The sequence below is a fragment of the Benincasa hispida genome, chromosome 6, assembly GCF_027475165.1.
Source record: "Benincasa hispida cultivar pf3 chromosome 6, pf3_genome.v1.1, whole genome shotgun sequence".
NCBI lineage: Eukaryota > Viridiplantae > Streptophyta > Magnoliopsida > Cucurbitales > Cucurbitaceae > Benincasa > Benincasa hispida.
The window spans coordinates 32088860-32102223 of NC_143483.1; the positions used below are offsets into that span (position 1 = coordinate 32088860).

At 34.6% G+C, this 13364-nt stretch overlaps 1 long non-coding RNA gene across 1 annotated transcript; it reads left to right on the forward strand.

Moving 5' to 3' along the window:
• The first annotated feature begins 200 nt into the window (after window positions 1–200).
• On the forward strand, window positions 201–2245 carry LOC120079596 (uncharacterized). Its single transcript, XR_005482283.2, has 3 exons — window positions 201–357; window positions 1847–1917; window positions 2001–2245. It is a non-coding gene; the product is annotated as an uncharacterized LOC120079596 (long non-coding RNA).
• Window positions 2246–13364: the final 11119 nt, after the last annotated feature.

Consider the following 13364-nt stretch of genomic DNA (forward strand, 5'->3'; position numbering starts at 1 on the left):
TCTAAGTTTTGAGTCTGATTTTAATTCAGCCTCTAAATTTTAAAATGTAACAATTTTACCTTCGAGACTTGAGTTTTGTTTTAATTTGGGTTCTAGATTTTAATATTTATATTTTTAAGTTCAAATTTTTATAAAGGGGGTGTTTGATAGCTCAAGAGAGTTGCTCGTTTAAAAGAAAATGGTGGGTTTAATAACTCACTATTTTACTTCCAAAATACCAATCCTAATAATGTTTATTTTTCCTTCTCTCCTAACTTTACTTTGACGTTTCTCTCTCCTTCACATTTCTTCCATTCTTTAACTCTTCTTGCTCGACTTTCTCTTGCATGAAATTTTTGCTTGAGATCTACTTTTTTGGTGAGTCCTTTGTTTAGATCTAATTTTGTATGAAGTTTTTTTCCCTTCATTTTCAGATCTATTGTTTTTCATATTTTTCGATCATTTCTACGTACTTTCCTTTGAAGTTTTTGTTTGGACTTACTTTTTTGGAATTTTTTTCGTGGGTTTTGGAATTGTAGAACTGTAGATTTGTAGGGTTTTGTGTGGTTTTTTTGTGTGGTTTTGGATCTACTTTTATCTACATGTTAGATTTTTGGTTTTCTTTTTGTTGGATTTTTTTGGGATTCGATTCTATGATTATGTGTTCAATTTTTTTTCTTGGATTTTTTGGGGGTTTGATTTTATGATTCAGTGCTCAATTTTTTTCTTGAAGGTCTTTCAGTTTTCTTGGATTTTTTTGTAGTTCAATTTTCTGATTCTGTGTTTAATTTTTATCTTAGATTACTTTAATTTTGCCTTTTTTTTTTAGGTCTCCTCTCGCCACTTCAATAATGCATGTCCCTTGTTTTCTTTGCTCTTCCTCAAATTTGGTGTGCAATGAAATTCTGTAAGGGCCAATGATTATTGGAACTTAGTGGGGGGAGTTCAATCATCCTTACAAAAAATTTGTCTTCTATCATTTTCTTTTAGAGGCCAATGATGATTATTTGGTTCATGCTTTTCCATTTTCTTTTATCTTAATTCATCCTCGGTTGTTTTGTGCTTTGATTTGTATTATTAAAATAAATATATATATATATATATATATATATATATATATATATATATATATATATATAAAGCATTAGTTTTCTGTTTGAATTCTTTGGTGATCTATTTTTGTTTTTATTTATATTGTCTTCGGTTAATTTCATGTTTTCGTGTTTTCTTGACAATATATTGGACTTCATGTATAATTTATTTATTGGAGTTGGAATTCCCTGTTTTTGTTTTGTTTTTCTTTTAAGAAATTGGAATTGGAATTTGTTTGTTTTGATTTTTCTTCGTGGTGTTTTTTTTTTTTTTTTTTTTGTTTGTCAGTTAGATTTCTTCATATGAAAGAAGAAATTAATATCCCTGAAGCCTCTATCTTTTTTTTTTTTTTTTTGCAATTTCGTGTGACAGTACATTTTAATTAATGCATTATGTTTAATGAAGTCACTAGGGTTGGTGCACTTAAGTCCACCCAACTCCGCAACCACCCACCCACCATAATCTCTTCTATTTATACATGTGTTGCTCACCACTTCTATTTTGAGAAATCTCCACCACCTTGATTTATTTGGATTGTTGATGAGTCCTTTTGCCCATCAGCGGTTCTATTTTTTTCCATCACTTCTGATTTCAATCTTTTAGAATGAATTACATGTCTTTATCTGTTTTTGTTTCTTTCCCCCTCTACAATTTTTTTACATCCATACAAGGGTGGTCATTGATCAAACTATTGTGGTGAAAAATGTGTCATTTCCTTTTCATTCTTTTATAATGAAGTTGATCTTTCATTAATGTGCTTTGTTTACTTTTTTAGATTATATCTTTGTCGTTCCTCAATCCATTCTTGGTGTTTTGGTCTTTAGTCACTTAAAACCTAATCAAAATGTAAGTTGTACATTGTTTAATACTTATTTCATTTGCATTTACCTTCATCCAAACCTAAATATATATTGTTTTGTTTCTTGTAGGGCCCAAACTAATTACACATTTCCACAATCCATTCACAATTAGTTTGAGATTCATTAATTTTACGTTTGGAGTAAATTTTCTTGTCATCCAATCTTTATCAATAAATTTTCATGAAGTATTTGTAATAAATCGCAATTGTGCATTATTGCTATTTACATTTTTTTTTTTTTTTTTTTGCACATGTACTTGGACATTTGTTGAGGACATTATAGGAATGAAATAAATTTACATATTTTGACTTCTATTAATTTTTGGACCTTCAAATGCTCATAACCGTGGAATAGAATATATTATGTTGAATTCATTAAAAAAAACGGGTACTTTAATTTTTGAAGGGTAATCAAATTGTACAATTTTTCAACATTTCATTGAGATGTAAATAAATTTTTTGTTGTATTTAAATGAAAAATTCAATTTATGGTATCCAAGTTTAAAAAGAGTTTTTATGGTATTTAATCGGAAAAATTTGCGCAAGATTATGGTATTTAATCGGAAGAAATCAGTTTTTTGTTAAATAAATTGTACTTTAATTTTGTTTTGTTTTTTTTTTTTTTGTTTTTTTTTTTCTGGAAAGTGGGTGTTAAACAAATCAATTTTTGGTAAGCAAACAAATTGTTAAGAAAAAAACAATCAGTTTATGGTATCCAAGTTTAAATAGGAAAAATATTTGGTAAAAACTTCCATAAATATTTGGTAAACAAATTTTTTAAGAAAAAAATGTTTATGGTAAAGATTTTCTTTTTCTTTTTTCTTTTTTCTTTTTTCTTTTTTCTTTTTTTTTAAAGGAAGAGTATAATTTAGAATGAATGTAGTTGGTAAATAAAATTAGAAAAGAAATAGTTGGTGAATAGATTTTACAAGAGTATAGTTGTTAAAGTTGTAAGAAAACATGGTTTGAGATTAAATTTTTACATAGTACGTAAAACATAGTTGTTAACATATGTTAGCTAAATTTGATCCATTTTTAGGTCTAAGATAATGAAATATTTGTCAACATATTAACTGTAAAGATAAGCCTAACGAATCGTTACTCATCAAGACTTGTTTATGAGAGCCCCTAAACCATAACTATTGGAAGTTGGAACCTCTAAATCCTAACCCGAAAAAATCTTGGTATTGACTACCCCTATTTTGAATATAGGTAGATGAAAAAACCCAAATTCTATGTGGTATTCATTGATCATAACACAATGATCTACCTATCCTGGCATGAATGTCATAGACAAGTCAGTGAGTACAAGTGGGCATTACACAAGTCGTATGAAACATTTGATGAAGTAAAGCATGCGTATAGGTCTTATAGTACAATGCGCGATGGACCAATTATGGTTGTCCCTAATGGACCAATTAATAACCAGTGCGTAGGACAATGTAGTACAACTCTTACAACTGTGATTCACTTCATTTTTAGGATGGTCGTAATGTATACTTGGCTCGAGATAGCAGGACATGAGTGATGTACTCAGTTGTCAAGACTTGTCATCTTGTAACTAAACCTAAGTTCATTAATTTTAAGTACAATTCATCCTTTTAGGATCTACATACTTCTCCCTTACCTTAGTAAGATGGAGATTGTTTAGGAGTTGTTTACAATCATAACAAGTATTACAGAGTCTAAAAAACAATTGTTCATGAGATTGGCGATGTTAACATTGTTTCAAATTATCATGATTAAAAAATTTCAACAGAATTGACTGGGTACATTGGACGACACGTACGTCAAAGTGAATATCAATATTGTAGATTGGCTACGATATAGGACAAGGAATGGGAAATCGCCACAAATGTTCTTACGGTCTGTGACCAGAATGGAGAGTTCATCTTTGTTATGCCAGGATGGAAAGGCTCAGCCGCTGACTCTAGGGTCCTGAGGGATGTAGTTACACGAACGCACGAACTGAGAGTTACAAAGGGAATAAAAGTCAATCATGTACGTAATCAAGCTTAAGTAATTGCATTAATAGACATGTACTACAATCCCAAACTTGTACAAGATATTATTACCTGTGTGATGCTGGCTACCCCAATGCGGAAGGATTTTTGGCTCTATATAGAGGGGAACACTACCATCTCTCAGATTAGCGTGGCACAGGCAACACACTGACAACACCGAGATAATTTTTCCAACATGAAGCATTCTTTGGAAAGAAATGTTATCGAACAAGCATTCGGACTGTCGAAGGGGCCATGGGCAATTCTTAAGGGCAAATCCTTCTACCCGTTTTCGTATAAATTAAACAATATATACCACATCTATTTTCGTATAAATTCTAATATTGCTTCTATGTACCAATGTCGAGTCATCCCAACGCGAAAGGTTTGTGAAAAATTCATTCCCTCATTATGATGAACCACCAGGCAGTCCTGTGAGCCCCTGGTGGTGATGGCATCAAATTTGTTCCGGGAAATGGCGGACAAGATTTAGCTAGGATCACAAGAATACCCTATCCTAGATAATGAAAAAAACCCAATTGCCTAAGGATGCAATGGAAAAAGATCAAGTAGATATGTCCACGGGAGAGCAGGTGTACCAGATATCTTCATAGGTAGAGCAAATGTATCAACGGAACCATCCAGAGGGAATAAAAGGAAACGACCAACATTTGCGAATGAAATGATCGAAAACATGCAATCAATCACTGATATGCAGTCAGCTCACATGGGCAGACTCGTTGCATGGCAAACAGAGAAATACGAGCTGGAATTTGGACATTGAAAGGAGGTAGTTCAAGCCATATTTGGTATTGAAGGGTTGACTGAGGATGATAGACGCGACCTAATTGATATAATTGGCATGGACAAACAAAAGACAAACTTCTTTCTCATTGTACCAGAAGAGGCACGGAAACTGTATTGCATCCGCCTACTTGCTCGGATCCATTAGATTGTTTTTTTTAATTGGCCACATGTTTGATTGTTTGATATTATTTTTGTGATGTTCAAAAGAATGTATCTTTACTATACAGTACTATTCTCGATATCATTATGAAATGAAGGGTAAATATTCTATGCACGATTTCAGTTTGACATAGACGATGCATATTATCTAAACATAAACTGTGAAGTTATCGAGTTATTCAACGTTTATGTGTACAACATATTAATTTTTTTTATAATAATATAAGTTAGCAGGATTTAATATACATACATACATACATACATACATACATACATATATGTAAACAAATTCATAAGTAATTAAGGGTTAAAACATTATTGCCAGATAGAATGAAGAATTTCATTTTATTGCAATATGACATATATTTTGGTGGTATGTTTTACAGATTGAAAAGAATTAGAGTTATTATTATTATTTTTTAGTAAAGAATACGTTGAAAAGAATATGATATGTTTTACAAATTGAAAAATAAATAGAGTTTTTAAGATTCTTGTCATAAAAGAGTTAAGAAAATAGGTGTATAATTGAAAATTAATTGACAATAGAAAACCAAAAAAGTAAAAAAAAAAAAAAAAAAAGTGTTGGGATTGGTGTCCGAATTCTCCCAGAGTCTCGTTGTTTTGTAAAGATACACATTGTTCAATGAATAAAATAAGTGTTATTTAATTCTGGTATTTACTCATATCCAATAAACAAACCTCTTTGGTTATCTTATGTGAACTTAAGCATATATATGTGGTATACAAGTAGTTCATGCCTTAAGTGATAACCTAAATAGATTTATCGTATAAGGATTAAAGTGGGATACCTGATCCTGGTGACACTACGGATACGATCCGCTTTGTAGAGGTTTGCAAGTGTTGTAAATTACTACAGATAGTAGATCCTAACCATTCGTGTGGAGACGTGGGTGGGGGTGTCCTATATAAAGAGTTTGTATAAGACCTAGACCACGAGATGACTAGACTCTGTATATAACACCGTTGATACTAGAGACTTGCATCTCACCTAAACGACCATAGGTGACACGACCTCAATCCTGAGTGTTTTGGGAACTCCTGCCTTTGAGGGCGGTCCTTTGATTAGTATGAGTGAGAGTGGCCATATTGCCAATTCAACATGCCTACCTTTTTGGGGACTTGTCTGATCTGGGAGCTGGGAACTCAATCCACAAGATGAAATTCACTTCTTTCCCTAAATAGGGATAAGTAGAGAGATTGCTCCTTAAGGGCTGATTCTGGGGCTTGAACATAGTGGCCACAACTTCTTTTTGGAAGAGAAGACTCAGTCATAGTAGAACTATGACTTATGTTCATTAGAGGGATCAGTGATACTTAATGAGATAGATGTAACTACAGGGGCATAACGGTTATTGACGCAGCTGTACTTACGAGCGATCTATAAAGGGTTGTCACACTGATGATTGGTTAAGATGGACACATAATATATATATAGTAAGGAGAGTTTAGCTGTCGGTCTTTAGTAGAGTGCCTGGCAGTTAACAGATGGTAGATCCCGTGACTAAAAAGTTTAGTTAGTTATTCACGTACCGTTGGAGCTTCAGAGCTACAGATCCATGAGGTCCCCTTGGTAGCTTGGATTCTATTGAGGATCAGTTCTTGGTGTTGATTTGAAATGTTCAAATTGACAAGAGGTATTTTGATTATATATGATATAATCGGTATGATGTATCAGATACATCTAGTGGAGGATTGATGTAAATGAGATTTACATTAAGTACCGTGGAATAGAAAAAGAACTATGGTTTATATGTTTCATGAGATGAAATATTAAAACTATAGGTTATAAATATAGTATGATAAGTTGGTTATTATTTATATTTATAATAATATTAATTATTGGATAATTAATTCTTTTTCTTTTAAATAACCAAAGTAGTGGGTGGTTATTGGATCATGGTAACCGTGAGTTTAAAAGGAAATTTGTTTCCTATTTTGAAAAAAAAGGTTTTATAAATATTTGAAAAAGTTTTGAGTTTTCTCTCAGCGTATAGAAACTCACCGAGGTCGTCAACTAAATGCAGATTTACTAAATGACAGTTGGACGAGCTAAACGATCGTGCAGGTGCATGCTAAACGATAGTACAGTGTTTACTAAACGATTGCATAGCTTTGCTAGACGATCGTTGGCCCAAGGTAAATGATCGTGTAGATTTTGTAGGCGACATACCGAGCTAAAAGATCACATAGTTTTTGCTAGACAATCGCATAGCTTTATCTAAATGATTGGGCATCAACCTATACGATAGGTCTTAGCCATCTCCCACTTGCCCAGTCGTGTACGCGATCGTTGTTTCCTTCATTCGTCTGCCTCATACCAAGTCCGAACAGAGCCCACCCTCTGGATTCTCATGCTGAGAATACCAAGGTCGCCTTGTTGGTGGTGTCAGACTCAACTCGACACCGTCGAGGTTTTCTGGAGGCCGTTCGTGGTGCTGTGGAGGTCGTTCGCTGTTGCGGAGGAGTTCGTTGAGAACGAGCGCGAAGTGTTTGTGTTGTGTTCATGCAGTGTTGCGGTCGTGTAGATCGAGCGCTCGTAGTTGCTGTTGTTCGATCAGAGTCGCGCATCGGAGCGTGGAAACGCATTCTCATATGTGCGTAGAGTTTGATCTATGTTTATTGAGTTTATTCATGCTGTAATTTCTGCATTGTAATTGTATAACCGTTTGTTTTCAAGTCAACTGTAAATATATTGTTGATTCATGATTGTAATTTACAATAGTCTTGTTTCGCTGCTCATGGAAATCTCGTTTCCGATTTCCTTCAAAAAGAACCAATTTCTTTTACATAAATTACACCAGATACCCCAACTTAACTGTGCAACCCAAACACAGACTTTCGTACCCAACTCAGTACCCCAAACACAAACAATAATTACCAACTAAACTCAACTTACACCCCCAAACATAGACAATTTAACTCTTTAGGTAATTTAACTCTCGAGATAATAATTACCAACTCAACTCAACTCAACTCTCTACTTTTGTCACGTGCCAAACGTCCCCTAAATACTTATTTTTCAATCTTTAACATTAATGTTTATTAATCAATTAAAAACAATTATGCAATTAAAATTAATTTTAATAATGATGGAAAAGTAATGAAATTTAATTAATTATACATGTTCTAGCTCTCTCACTTTCTCACTCAATCTCCATGGACCTCATTCTCAAGTCGGAAAAATAACTTAAAGATCTCCATTTCAATGACTAAAAGCTTCTCAATTCACGATTCATGGTACTCAAATTTTGATTATAAAAAATAACAGCCAAAATTTTCTACATTTTACAAATAACATCATTTTGGTCAATTTTTTTGGAATCACCAAAATTCTATCTCGGTTGGGATCGATATAGAGACCAAAACAAAAATTTTAAATGCGACACGTCAAGACGAGAATAAGATAAAGTCTTCAATAGAAGTTGTTGAGATTTTGTCATTTGCATTTCTTAGGTGAAATTTGGAATTCTTTTAATAGAGATTTTAGGAGTTTGAGATTTTCTTGGCCAAAAGGTAAATGTGAGAAATTTTTTCGAGTTTAGATTTTTTTTTTCTAAATTTGAAAGATGGAAGTTGATCGACCAAATGTATAAGGGGGTAAAAATAAGAATAGATGAGGTCTCAGCATAAACATGCACTATCGATGAAATAATAAACTTGGACTATTACAAGTGTCGAATCCCATAATACTATATTAATTTTTGAATTGATTAAGACTATGGATCAATGAAACCAAGGTAACTAATGAAAATTTTATATTGTGATAAGTGAGGGAAAGGCTTAAACACAGTAAACAATGATGATCGAATAGAGGCAAACAATGTTTCAACCTTTCGGATGCTATGCCTTAAATAATCTGGCTGCATCATGCCAGTGCAATTAGGGATTACTTCCAAACATCTCTACCATTACTCAACCCGAAATTGTGGGGGCATCAATCAATGCAAATAACTTTGAACTAAAACCAAGATTGATTTAAATGGATAAGGAGATTGCTTTTAGAGGACGTTCCACTAAAGATCCTCATAAGAAGCTTAGATCGTTTCTTGAAATTTGTGGAACAATTAAGATTAATGGAGTTACGAATGATGCAATTAGACTAAGATTGTTTTCTTTTTCTTTGCATGATAGAGCTAAGGATTGGCTAGAGACCATTCCATCGGAAAGCATTACCACTTAGGAGGAGTAAACTCAAACATTCTTGAATAAATGCTTTCCTCCCATCAAGTCTTCTAAATTGTGGTATAAAATTGTTTCTTTTCCTCAACAACCGGATGAACTATTATTTGAAAGTTGGGACAAAAAACTTGGTGGGTGGGAAATGGAGGTAAATAAATATGCGTTTATCGTGCTTCTCCATGCGTCGCTAGTCATGCGTCAGATATGCAATATGCGTCTAAGAATGCAATGACCATACGTTCCTGCCACAAGTTTTCTTGCATTCTCGCCAGGTATAACGAGATCGCAAGTTTCTCGGGTGATCCGAGGTCGAACTCAGGGACTGGTAGCTAAATGTTATGAAGTAAAGTGTTTGTGGCGAAGAATAAAAGAATATTGAAGGTTATGGGCTATGTGCTACTCCTACTCCTAACTAACAGATTAAGTAGTGGAAGTATGACTGTGAGAGATAGAGACACGACAACTATTAACGCGTAATAAAATGCATGGGAAAATAGATAAAATGGTGAGGATGACTTCACCGCAACACTAAGCTTGATCGCAAGGGTAACCCCAACCAGCGCAAGCTATACGATTATGCTATACACACTTGCCGAAGACACATGTGATGTATATGCGATAGTGTCGAGAGGCCTTATTTCTAAGTCTCTATTCCTGCTCATGTGCTCTCACACATAAACCAGATGACCGCATACCACCATATCCTACTTCTGGACGCATGCGATGTGACTGCATACTTTCATATCCTATCTGTAGGGTGCATACGTTGTGAAATAGCAAACAAAGCTTATCTCTAAGCCTCTATTCTTGCTTATACGATCTGATCTGACTCTCTCAAGCCTAGATTTGGTTTTTAGACTACTCTCTCAAGTATGCCTAAATGATGAATGATGCGCTCATAAGACAAGGTAATCACATAAACATGGTTGACATAAGATTATTCCTATCTCTAGGAACACTGCTTACTTTGCTTAATGCGTTCAACTATTTACCCTCCCAGGCAGTTGGTCGCTACTGATTTTACTCATAGACAAGAATTGCATTCGCTTATAGACAAGCGTTGCTACAGCTTTACACTAAGCAAATAGGATTTTCTCACAACACTCGTGCAACGCACACCTCTCGGTGGTTTGCTACATGCTTCATATGTCTATGTTGCATGATTAAGTATGTGATACCCTAGCAGTCTTACTTAGTTGTGCAATGACAGTAAAGAATGATAAGAAAATGAAGATGGAATCGAAGGAAGATATAGAAATGCATTGATCACAAAATGTATTAATCTCTTAAGCCACAATGTAATACAATACAAAGATATAAGAGATATGGAGGGCCAGATGGAAGCAATGTCTTGCTTCCATGAGATGTGTGTCAAGGCTGCCGGTGGGACCATGGACGGACGGTGGAGTAGTCTCTCTCGAGATCTAACTCCGATGGAGCTCTGGTCGTCACTCGAAATGGTTGAAGGGATGAAAACTCTCAAGACTATCTTCTCACGCTTTAGTATTGATCACAAGGATCTGCCTGAAGGCAGAAGCTCGGATGCCTTTAGGCAGGGAAACTTGGATGATCTGAAGTTGGGCTCTAAGGCTTCTGTTTATAGAGTTTGATCGTCGACAACATTAATGGTTCTTCTCTGAAATCCTGCAGCTAACGACGTGATGGACCTGCTCTGAATCTTTGCTGCAAGCAACGTGGTAGGTGAAATGTCAACATCATCTTTTGATACTTCTGAGGTATGCGTTCATGCTCGGTTTCTGAAGTATCAACGCATTCCACCACCCTTGCGTTCATCCCTCAATTATGGTTATCATTCTGTAGCCGCAATGCGATGGACACATACGGTTAATGGCCGCAACATCCATGCGTCGAACGTATGCATTCGCCTATGCGATGGAGAGATTCCTCGCATGCGATTGATTCCCGCATAATAATGCATAATAGTGGGTTAGCCGAGATTCTTAATGTCGATCGACGCAAGCTCATTTTCTCATGAATTCTTCGTATAATCGCCGCATATTTTACTTAACAACCCTCATAATTATAAATAAAAGGCTTATAATGACGTACATTTCTACCTGTCATCAAAGGTACAAAGATCTCCTTAGAAAGTACCCACAACATAGATACCCTAGTTGATTGCAAATACAATTCTTCTATGATAGGTTGAATGACAACACCAAAGCAATTCTACATGCTACTGCTAAATGATATCTTTTCTTTAAAACTGCTAATAAAGCCTATACTATCCTAGAGGACATGGCCAATACAAGCTATAATTGGTTAAGTGAGAGGGCCTTTACCAACAAAGTAGCAAGAATTTATGAGGCTGATGAGGTAAGTGCTACTAAAGCTCAATTGACCACAGTTACTAATACTTTTAATAAACTAACTATAGTTGGTGAAGAACAAAATTCACTATCCATAGCCTCCCTAGTAGCTAAAGCAACTAAAACTCAACAACTTTGGGATTCACAAGATAATGAGACAACTAATTATGTGGATGAAAGACAATATAGAGGCCAACAACAAGTTCCCACACACCATCACCCAAGTTTGAGAAATCATGAAAATTTTTCTTACGCAAATAACATGAGTGTTTCAGAAGAAACCATCATTGGAGGAATTGATAATGGACCTTATCAAGTTAACCAAGGAGAAAACATCTACATTAGAGAGTTCAACCCATTCCATCTTGGGCACCATATAAAGCCATGACAAATCCATTCAAAACTTGGAGAAGCAAATGAGTCAAGTGGCCTCTAATGTGCACAACATGTAAAAAGGTAAGTTTTCAAGTTGCCCTGAGAAACATCCTAGAGAAGAATGCAAGGCAATAACTCTTAGGAGTGGAAAAGAATTGAACAAGCTTATTGTGGATGAGGGGTAACCAACTTAAGAGGAGATAGAATCCACCATTGACCATGAGTCTAAAAAGGAGAAACTTGCAAAAAAATTTGAGTAAAACAGGGAGTACTGCTGGCTCTTTATCTTTTGTCCTTAATACTCTTCCACATCCTCAAATATTTCAGAAGAAGAAGGTAGACGCATAATTTTCTAGATTTCTTAAATTTTTAAAAAGTCGCTGATTAACATACCTTTTGCTGAGGCCCTAGAAAAAAAAATGCCAAAGTATATTAAATTCATGAAAGATGTACTGTCTTGGTAGAATAAGAGATAGTAGCCTTGAAAGAAGAATGTAGTGCGGTGATACAAAAGAAATTCCCCCCAAAATTAAAATATCTAAAGAGTTTTTCTATTCCTTATCAATTAGGTAATATTATAATTACTAGAGTTTTATATGATCTTGGAGCTTCAACTAATTTAATGTCTCTGTCTATTTTTAGGAAGCTCGACAATGGAGACATGAAACCAACAACAATATCCTTGCAATTAGTCGAACGATCTTATGTTCATTCTTATGGCATTATAGAGGATGTGTTGGTTAAGGTAGACAAGTTCATATTTCTAGCAAACTTTGTGGTGCTTGACATGGAAGAAGATGTCGGCATACCTATAATCTTTTGGGAGACCATTTTTGGCTATCGTTAGGGCTCTCATTTATGTGCAAGATGGTAAGCTAACCTTTAGCCTCAATGATAAAGAGGTAAATTTTGATTTATACAAGGTCCTTAAGCACATAGATATTGAGGTAAGTCATGAGCTCATGAGACAAGTAAGTTGATTAACACTTTACCTTCCACTAATGAATGTTCTTTAAATGTGGATTCTTCTTCTAAGGTGATTGATAAAATTGATGGGGTGGATAGTGAGTGCGATGGTAAATTAAGAATTGAGAAATTAAAAGAGCATCATGTTAAGAATCATGCCTCTATTTTTGTTAACACTCCTAATGTTTGCATGCCTTTAAAATCTTGTTCGAAGATGGAGTATGAAAAATTAATGGAGAAGCATGTACAAGAAGATGTAATTAGTCCTATGAGAGCTCCTAAATATGACATTGAATTTTATTGATTATGTTCATAGAGGAGTTGTTGAGTCGAATGATAAGAAAAAGATGCACGATGTATTACTGGCAAGGATAATTTTGATGATTGTTTTTTTGAATGACAGCGTGGGTGAAAAATTCTGATTCTAGGATATTCAAGGAATGACATGGCAAAACTACCTTGGGATCCTAGATGATTGATGAGTCTCGTCTAGCTAAAGACGTTAATCCAAGCGCTTCTTGAGAGGAAACCCAAATTTTTAATTGTTTTCTTTATATTTTCTGTCTTTAATTTAGTTCTTTATTTTTTAAAAAA